General features: G+C 36.2%; 1 pseudogene; it reads right to left on the bottom strand.

Annotated features, from left to right (window-relative positions):
* Window positions 1-3,042, bottom strand: part of LOC125220409 — a 4,762-nt pseudogene extending 1,720 nt beyond the window's left edge.
* Window positions 3,043-10,433: the final 7,391 nt, after the last annotated feature.

Here is a 10,433-nt window from a genome sequence, read left to right as displayed (position 1 = left end):
AGAACAACAACTCTGAAGAACAAAGTCACCGTTGCCTTAAACATAAAGGTCAGCTCAACAGAGTAGCTCACCTTTTGTAAGTCTGAAAATTTTTTTGGGATCCTGCAGCAGAGCACCAGTATCTGAACAGAAGAACGATCTCTCTGCCTGCATAATCATTCAAGCCAACACTGGTATCAGGCTTGGGTTTAAGTAACTATGATAACTGATACAATTCTCTAATTGACATTGGGAAGAGCTACAAGGTTTTAACTTCTAGATGTTCAAGCAAAACTACTTTTCATTACAAAATACCTTTATAGGAAGGTTAGTAACAGAATCGACCCAAAGTGATATTCCCTGAGCAGAAAAAGAAGACATGAGAGATGTTTCCCCAAGAAGGAATATAAACAGGAGCACAGAACAAAAACAGACCAGGATTGGTTGGACGGACAACAGCATATGTATTTAGTTCTATGGATTTGCCACCAGCAATGATGAAGTTAATTCTCGAACTTTCTTTCTGAACATACGCTTCTAGCTGATCTTTGATGTCTTCAAATCTGGTACCAGAGGACTTTGTGAAGATAAATGGAAAAAAAGAGTAAACAAGCAAGCACAATTGGAGTATCCTTCATATTAACAATAGGTCATCTCCCTCTTGAATTAGCAAAGATGGAGCCCAATACTACTATCTGGTTATAATGCATGCAATGATAATTGAGAAATATATATGTAAATGACAGAGATCACATATATAAGAAAAATTAAATCTAGGCAGATTAGAAAAAAACTGGTGGATTCAAACCTTCAGCTGCTAAAGCCTTAAACTCAGCCAGATCAGTTCCTCCAATCCCAGTAAGTCCTGAACATATGAGACGATATATATAAATTCGAACACAAATATATCGGAAGGGGGGAAAAAATTTGAACATGAACCCACAGCATAAAAAGTAGACACATTGAAGTCATCATCTGGTTTACTGAAGGGAAGGAGTTCAATTGAGATTCCAAGATCTTGAGCATCCTGAAAAGAACCTGACATTACTTTACAATATTCTCATAAATTTTCAGTAGAGTTACACACAATGCTAAAACAGCATCATTTAAACATCAAAAGCTTCTAGCTTTAAGAGTATTCTACAATTTTAAGTGCATGAGCATGAGTGACACATTACTTTGACGTTGTATTGTTGTTCTCATCATATCCAGTTTTGTCACTCCCATATTCCCAAAGGGATCATCTTCATTTGTAAATAACAAAATTCTTTTGTCAAGTTTTGGAGACCTGATAGAGCATATCACCAAAAAAGACAATTGAACTAAGAAAAATAATATGCTTGAAAAGTTAAAGAATAGGTATCATTGTCATTCTCCAAATTTGGTATATCTAATTACTCTTGCAAGATAAAAATAAACCTACCCTTTGCGTAACAGTGCTTGTGCAGCCCAAAGAGCATTGTAAAGAGAATTATCAGGGGTTTTCGGCAAGATGCCATACTTACTCCCGATTTGTTTACTGAATGACTCTGTCCTCACAAAGAATCAAACAAAAAGGGATAAGCCTCTACTCTACACACCAACTGAAGGAATTCCAGAGAATGAGAATTTACAGTCATTAAACTTTTTTTCATTACGGTGTCACTCTATGTGTGTGTGTGTGTGTGACAACCAGAAAAAAATTTTTTAAGGATTGGTTATTAGTAAATTACGGATTTCATATTTGAAATTTTTGATCCAATATATTGCCGCCAATCTAATAAATTACTGGAAATGAAGCTCAACAAAGCTAATCACAACTGACCTTGTACCCGATCAAATTCTTTGATAAGCCTAGCTGTTGGTCTATCTAAATCCCTCTCGCTCGGGAACATTAAAACGTATACACCAGTTAGGTCCTGCAGATTCTTCTTTTCCTTCTATAAATCAAGCTTTTGGGAACTAACATGAGACAATGGTACTTCAGTAGTAAAAACTAGTTTTAAAAGCAAAAGATTCAGTTCCATCAATTGAATGCTTAATGTTGTTTGGATTTTGGGAAACTAGTTGCATTCCTTGCTTTTAAGTGTAAAAAGCTATGAGGAAAATATGCATAACTATTTTAATTTTTTTAACTCGATTTGTTTTTCCACCTTTATACCCTTCTCCATTCATTTTTTGAAATACTGTAACGAATATAATTTTTAAGAACCACGCTCAAAGAGGGCATCTAAAAGTGACGACGAATAAAATGTAACCGTCTTCCTCATAAAAGAGGGTAAAAGTACATGAGTGCAAAGGCCTCAAAGCTTACAGTATTAAAGAAGCAAATAGCAACTTCATCATAAGACCTATTGATAATTTGAGTCTTCAAGGACACTGATATACTTATGATAGCATTTAAAAGGGCTAACATATTTCTGATCTTCCTGCAAAAAGCATTAGTCATTCACCCATTAGAAGAAATACCAGAACATCATTTTGTATGTATATATACTGTCCTATTATAACTACGACATGCTTTGATGAGTCCATCCAAAAAGAAATGCAGCAGCCTAAAAAATATAGCAAATAAATGGCATGGGCCATAACAAAATAGTACTTGGGTTCTTCATACAAATTGGATAAACTGTAAAAGAAAGAAAATATGAATGTTGAAAATCATATAACTGTATAAAATCATAAATGCTTGAAAATCATGTATTTTTGCTACCAATTATCTCAACCGATAAAAAACCAAGAAAGATGAAGCAACAAATGTGAACCCAAAATCATAAAGTAAAAGAAAAAAATTCTCAGTAAACACAACAAAAAAGGAATTAGGGATGAAAAAGAGAACAGAAAGCAAGAAAATGTTACTGAAGGGGTGGGGAGAACTTTTTGGGGGAAGCTCCACCAAATACCCAAAAACTCTTTCGTGGCATCTCTCCTGCGCTTTTTCAAACATTTTGTCAGCATTAAAATTAAAAATTTCCGCAACATAATAAAAAGGGGAAAACTGGTTTCAGTGATGAATATAACCTGGTAGAATTCATTTTCGGGGTCGTCTTCGTCGCCAAAAACATCTTCAGGGTCGATATCCATCAAATTTAAACCCGTAGCAGGCTGTCTAGAAAATGTGGGTTCTTACAGAAAAGAAGAAGGACCTTTATTTTTTTTTTTTTTTTGGGTTTTATAAATTGGCGCTCGCATCCTTTCTAGTCCCAACCGTTCAAAATTTTTTTTTAAAAACCATTTCACATATGCGGGTCCATTTGTAGATAAATGTCACACTAAATATTGATTTTATTTTAATCTATATTAATTCAAATTTAAAAAAAAATTTCTCACTACCTTTTTTTTTATTTTTTAATTTAATTTTATTTTATCTACATTAACCCTTTGACATTGGAAAGACTAAATTAAATTAAATTAATAAAATATAATTTATTAATTAATATAATTATATATAAAATTTAAAAAAAAAAATATTATATTATTTAGAAATTTTAAATACAATAAAAATAATAAAAGGCAAAAATGTAAAATAAAATAACTAAAATTTAAAAATTTAAAAAAATTCATTTAAAAAACGAAATATATAAATTAGGTGTCGTTGCATTTTTTTCGATGTCCATGGATTTTTGAAAAATCCAAACATCTCAAAGATAGAGGGAGGAATTTCCCGAAAAACCCCACCCCCGTATATGGGATCCTTTGTAAAAGGGGGGAGAAATTGAACCCAATTATCTTTTGATGAATATGGCGCAATTGAAATTTCCCCGGAGTTATACATTTGTGTATTGATAAGACCATTCACTATTTCGGTCATCTCCCCCCCGATAAACACACCTGTTATAAATGAGTGTTATTCGTTTTTTAATATAAGTGATTTTAAAATTGAACTTTATTTTAAGATCATTTTAAATATTTATATTATTTTAGTATGTTATGAAATTATTTATTTATAAATTGCCCCCCAATCTAAAATTTTTTGGATCCCCACCAAATTTTTCCCCCGCGTGGGGGTTTTGGTGACCCCCCACCCCTTGAGAGTATCGAATATGACCATTTGATATTTATTATTATTTATTTTTAATTATAAAATTGAAAATAAATAATTTTTTTTTAAAAAAAATTTTTTTCCCTAAATACTATCGTTTTTACCAGTTTTAATTTCTCCATTTTTTATCCTCTTTTTTATCCTAAAATCATCTATAAATACCCATATCATCCTTTATCATTTTTTCACATTAAAACATTTCTACATCTTCATTTCCTTTTTCGAACAACTTGATTCTCATTAGCAACTATAGTGGGCTAAAGACCATTTTCGGCGAATTGGATGAACAATCTCAACAACGACCCGTCCCATTTCCAGTTACCGCTCCGGTCAAGTTCATCGATGCTGCTATTGGTGTCCATCCTCCAAGTGATAGCGTCTATTGGCCCTTCATGGACCACTTGCGATAGGGACCCCCAGGTGACACAATTGCTATTCCAAATTGGGGAGACCCCCAGGATGAAGGAAAAGGAAGATACTCAAGTATAGTGGTAATTACGACGCAGTAGCCCGTCACCCCCTCGCCTCGGACAGAAATTGTTGAAGTGTGGATCACCCAAGAACCAACAAAATCGAATGTTTTTGGGCTAGGATGATCGAAAAGTACAACAATCGCACCCGAGAAAAACGTAACCAACACTACAAAGATACTTTACACTATTTCGATCGAGAAAAAAAGTAGTACCAAGTGGAGCCGGACCCGACATTGGGGCGCCTATGATGTTCTTCCTACAAAACCGGAGGACCTTCAAGATGCCAGATTTTGAATAAGGTCGGATATTGATAGATGGACGGGTGACATCCGTCTATCACGGGCTCGACTCAAAGGGAAGAAGCACACGGCCGTTGCCAATACACTCAAATGGTGGGGGTGGCACGGGTGGTGGTGGCCAACTACCCCTGGCGACAAAAAGGTCGAAGCGTTCATAGAAATCAATGCAAAGGGCTCGAGTCCTGTCGACATCGTCTAACTAGGGCAAAGCCACGAGGCGGCGAAGGAAAGGAAAAAACAAGGCAACCAAGCCGACAACCCCTTACAACGATGAATAATACTTTTACAATGTTTTCTTAGCCACAATGGTCGAACCGCCCGTATGACGTCATTCCAATTAAAAGCACATAACCAAGAACTTCATTTCTCATGGCTCGTTAGACTCCCCTTTAAAGCCGACACCGTTGTGCCGCTACAGAAACCTCCATAGCTTTCACGTACTCCCCCCATCCCATAAAAGTTGATTCACTTTCTCTTTTAGTTTGTCCAACAAAGTTGATACATTTCCATTTCGTAAAAATTAGGGATTTCAAACTCCTTAATTAATTATGCCCTTATTACAATTAAAATCTAATCAATGCTTAACAATTTTAAGAAAAAAATCACTCATCCAACCACCACATTTCGTCCCTCTCTCATCGAGCAACTCCTCGTATTTGGAAAACCCTAGATTCACAATTAACTTCATCTAAAAATCACTCATCCCAACCACCACATCATTTCATCCGTCCTCACTCTCCCATCTCAACAACTTTCTCATATTTTGGAAAACCACTAGATTCATAAATAACTTTATCTCTTCGCCGACTCTTCTCTTCCCCCTAAAGCTTTCTTTCCCTCCCTAATTGCTCCATCGTCGTTGTGGGAACGTTGGCGGCACTAGCCCATCATCTCTAGCCTCGTTTCTCGATCCTCTCGCACCACAGGCGATGTAACCCAAATGTAGAGAGTTGGGTGAATCCTGCGCCCACTCACGGTCGCACACCCTCGTCGCGGTGAACTCGGCAACGTTGGCCCATCGTCTCCAGCCTCGGTTTCTCTCGATCCTCTCTACACCACGACGATTGTAACCCAAATGCATAAGGTTGGGTTGGGTGAATTCTCGCCGCTCCGCACGTGTGCAACGCCCATCGTCTCAAGTTACCTCGTTCTCGATCGTCTCGTACTATGACCGAGAACAATCGAAATGATGATAGCTGGGTTCAACCTCGCTCCCCCTCAGCGCGACGCCATCCCCACCTGAACCTGAGCTTTTGGCGGATCGACAAATATAACATGGATTTGGGCATTTATGATGATTCAACCAACGAAGAGGAGAACACGGATCGAGCATGGATGATTCTTACTGACGAACTCCCACCTCACCCATGGCCTATGGAAGGTGAAAGTTGGGATAGGCGCGAGGCGAGGAACACTGTGCGCTTTGTTTGGGAGTGACTATACGAGATCTATCCAAGAAATCCACCATCTAACGAGCACTGACAATCTTCATTGGCGAGTTGAATTTTTCATTAATTTGTTGATGTTGTTGTGGTGTGTTGAAGAATTAATATGTTGTTGGAGCTATTGTTGTTGTTGTGGTGGTGTATTGGATGAATTATTATGTTGTGGTTATCGGGCTGCATAGATTAATTCGTGGTTGTTTGTTGTGGTTATTTGGCTTGTGTGCATTGGTTTATATGGGTGTGTGGAACAACGAATTCATTTACAAGAACCCCATCATGCATCAACCCCCCGCCCTCAAAATCTTGAAAAAAACCGATTATGCATTACCCATGCATTAGAAAATCCATTTACAAAAACACATTCTACATGGGCCTTTCCCTTTTCCCAATTTAAAAAACCCTTTAATGTAGTATCTTATCTTACAAAATTCATTAAAAAAAATACATTTATCCAAAAAAACATAGATCATAATTTTTCCCGTTAGCAACCTTTGTCTTCCTCCCATCCCCGATTTTCCTAATCCTTCCCCCCCTCCCTTCGGAGAGAAATGCATTCTTGCCCAACTCTAGTGGAATTTTAAGTTCCGGAATTTGGGCATTTTCCCCCAATGATGTTTTCCCCCTATTGTAGAATTTTGTAGCAATTGGCCCTTCCCTTCATTATCTCACTAAACTTTCAATGATGGGATACATTGTCTTTAAATCAAGGGGGATAAGTCATGGAAAAGAGAAGCCCGTTGCCTTAACAAATATCTAAGGGGGTTGCATGTAGTATGCAACTACGTGGTTGTATTCTCTAAACCAACCCAAAACATTCCATTAGTATCGGTTGAGTTTTTGGGATTCCCACTATTTGTATATTGAAACCATTTTGAGTGGCAAAAAACCCTAAAATGGGTCATGATTTTAATGTGTGTTTTTCATTTCTTGTTTAAATGATAAACTTACTTTGCCTTTGGGGCATTTCTCCATTATACGGGAAGATCCAATCCATAAAAACGAAGCATCCCCAAAACATTTATTCCACAATTATATGGAATCCATATATGTTGTCTTTATTGCACAAAATATGCAAAGTTTTTTCCCCGGTATCATCAAATAATTGATGTACCTAAATGCGGGCTTTTTGTACATTTATAAAATGCATATATAGAAAAATATATAGAATGCATACATTACCTTATTTATTAGCTTTTTTCGGGTGCCCTTTGGTGATGCTTGCAATCTAAAGAAACCCCCATCTTTTTTTCCCTTTTCTTTTTATCAATTGCCCTGAAGGGGAAAAATGCCTTTCCCCCATCAAATAGAACCACATAAACATGATCTTCGAGATGAAATTTTTTTTAACAAGGCGATGTGGTTCATTCTTTTTCCCGGGGCCATATAGTATCGTTGGGACCCTTTTTAGTGATGTAGAACCACTTTCGTCTATGTGCCCCAAATTGTGCATGTTCCAAACATGATCTTGTTTAACATTTTGTCAAGTTCTAGGTTCCCAAGGTAAATGTCAATCGTAAAAGCTTTTTTAAAAGGTTCCCGTGCCATATTGCCGGGATGTGACCTAATTTTTTTCATTTCCCACCCACCTTCCTCCCGTCGATTTACGCATCTTAATCTAATCGGGAAAAGGGGAAGAATTTTTTTCTTTTTTCCCTTGTGATAGTCCAAAAATTTTTAATGGATTTGATAAGTGTATTCGCAGGGGGTACACTATTCAATGAAATGTTTGTTTATTTTAAAAGTTTCCTTTTCTGTTCCTGGACGGGATTAACATGGGTTGAATTAGTAATTTAATTACAAAATTAAATTAATTTTTTTTTTAAATTATAAAGTGAAATTCAATTCACAAATTAATTATAAATAAAAATGAAGCCATATTTGAATTTCATATAGAAATAAAAAAATTTCCTTGAATAAGTATTAAAATATTACAATTTGTCAAACCACTTCATCCAAAAACACTAACTTTTTTTGACTCAACCTTTTTTGTGCCCAAAAAGTTGGACTCCCAAATTTTAAAAGGGGCGGGGGGAGTAGCAATTTTTGAGGATTTTTAAATTTTGTCGTTTTTTTAAATTCTCTGATTTAAATTATGTATTTTTAATTTCTAAGACTTTAGTTATGTACAATTTTTTTTTAAATTTTGCACTTTTTAAATTTTAGGCTTTTTAAATTTGTATTTTCAATATTTTTAATTAAGTAATTAAATAAAATATTTTATAATTAGTTACAAATTTAAATTGAAGAAATTAAATTGTGGGATCTATGAATAGTTAAGGAAAGAGATGAATAAGAGAGGGAGAATTGCATATGTTGCCTCTTAATGAAGAGATGAACTAAAAAGAGGTGTGGGGCCTATGAATAATGAAGGGAAGAGATGGATACAAGATGGATTGCCCATGGCCTAAGGTAAAGCATCGGGGTTAACCCAAGTGCTAAGAGAAATTGGATTTGTCGAAAATGTAACAATCAAATTATTTTGGGTGATTTTTTATTTATTTATTTGTGGTACTATGAAATATTGGGAGATTGAGACTTAGAGAACCATTCTGGGGTTTCAATTTGTGCTTTCACCATTGGCATATGATTATTCTAAATAAGTTAGGTGAAGATAGAATAATTTAGGTCATCAAGAACCCTCTCTTATTCTTATTCATGTTTATTATTCATGAATGAGTAAATGCCAAATGTGGTCCTAAACATATTGTCGTTTTTGAATTTGGTCATGAACATTATCTTTTTGATTGTTGAGTCCTCATTAAATGAATTCGGACGAATCATCCCAAAAATTTACGAAACTATCTAAAACAAATGGTCAACGCATTTAAGTAGGTTCTACCAAATTAACAATTTTAATTAATATTTTTAATTATTTTGGAAAAGTAAAAATATAATCATAAAAAACATATAAAATGATAGATAATTCAACTTAAAAGCGTGTTTCGACCAACCCTAGCTTTGATTCTCAAACACTTTCTTCGTTTTTCTTCTCTTCTGACAAACGACGAACCCTAGGCGATGAATGCAGTTCCGAACAATTATGGAGCTTTCTTTGTACAACAGGGTCCGGCGAGAGTAGCGGGGGTCGCGACCTCCAATGGGTACGGGTTTTGAATTGTAAGAAACTTGCTTCACTCCCAATCGTGAGAAGCAATGTCAAACCTTGTAAAGGGAAGTTCTACTTTGTTTGTGAGAGAAAATATTGCCAATTTTTTAGGTGGTGTGAGTCAATCGACTCAATCGGGATGGGGGAATGTCGTGACCCCTTCACCGTCGCGGTTTAAAATCGAAAATCGTTTTGACTTGATTTTAAAAAATCGAAGAAACAATGACCTGAAGAAATTACCGGGTTTTTATGTACTTTTTAGGTTTTTTTTTGTAATGTTTGTTTTATTTTCCGTTAAATGATTTGGTGATGAACAACTTTGATTTTTTTTGTAATGCTTTTTTTTTTTTCTTGAAGTGATTTGTTTTCAATTGGATGTGATTTTACAATTGGATTGACATCGGATCCAAACCCAAAATCAATAACAAATAATGAACTTTGCACCCAAGTGTTTGATGAGACCCTTCCCAAAAATTCAACATAACATGACAAAATTACAAGATGTATTACAAACCCACCTCCTATTTTTCGATCTGGGACTTGGAGTTGATGATCGCCCTTCTTTTTTCCCCCCACCACTCCCCATTGTTAACTCTTGTTGTGGTTAGTGCACTTGTTTTTCCCCTTTTGATTTTCAATATCGGACATTGCCGTCCCTTGATTTCCTAAATTTCTCCCATTATCTTCTTAATGCCCGTTTGGATAGTTTCCCAGTTATACATTTTTGGGGAGCAATTCACAAGGGTTTTTGGGAAGGGGGTTGTTTATAAATAGTGGGGGAAAAGTTTTTGGGGTTTTCGGTTTTTCGTTAAATCCCGGCCGGGCGTTCGGACAATTTTCTTCCTTGTGGCCTGCTCCCTGGCATTTGTAGCCCGACAAACCCTTTCCTGGACATAGTTTTCCATCTCCTTGTTTTTTAACATGTTTTTTCGGGGTTTCCCGAGCCCGCCTTGTCATTTGTCTTTTTTCCTCTTCAAGTTTTGTCTAGCACCTTTGGGAGGCCCGACTTTGGGTTATCTGGGGGTGGTTTTGGGGATACTGGGTCCATTTTAATAGTTCCCGGCCCCAAAAGCCGGGTAGATGAGGGGGGCGGGCCCTGCCTGATGTCGC

Source organism: Salvia hispanica, chromosome 4, assembly GCF_023119035.1.
Source record: "Salvia hispanica cultivar TCC Black 2014 chromosome 4, UniMelb_Shisp_WGS_1.0, whole genome shotgun sequence".
Taxonomy (NCBI): domain Eukaryota; kingdom Viridiplantae; phylum Streptophyta; class Magnoliopsida; order Lamiales; family Lamiaceae; genus Salvia; species Salvia hispanica.
Note: the sequence above shows the minus strand (reverse complement) of the source record. Positions and strands in the feature narration are given on the sequence as shown.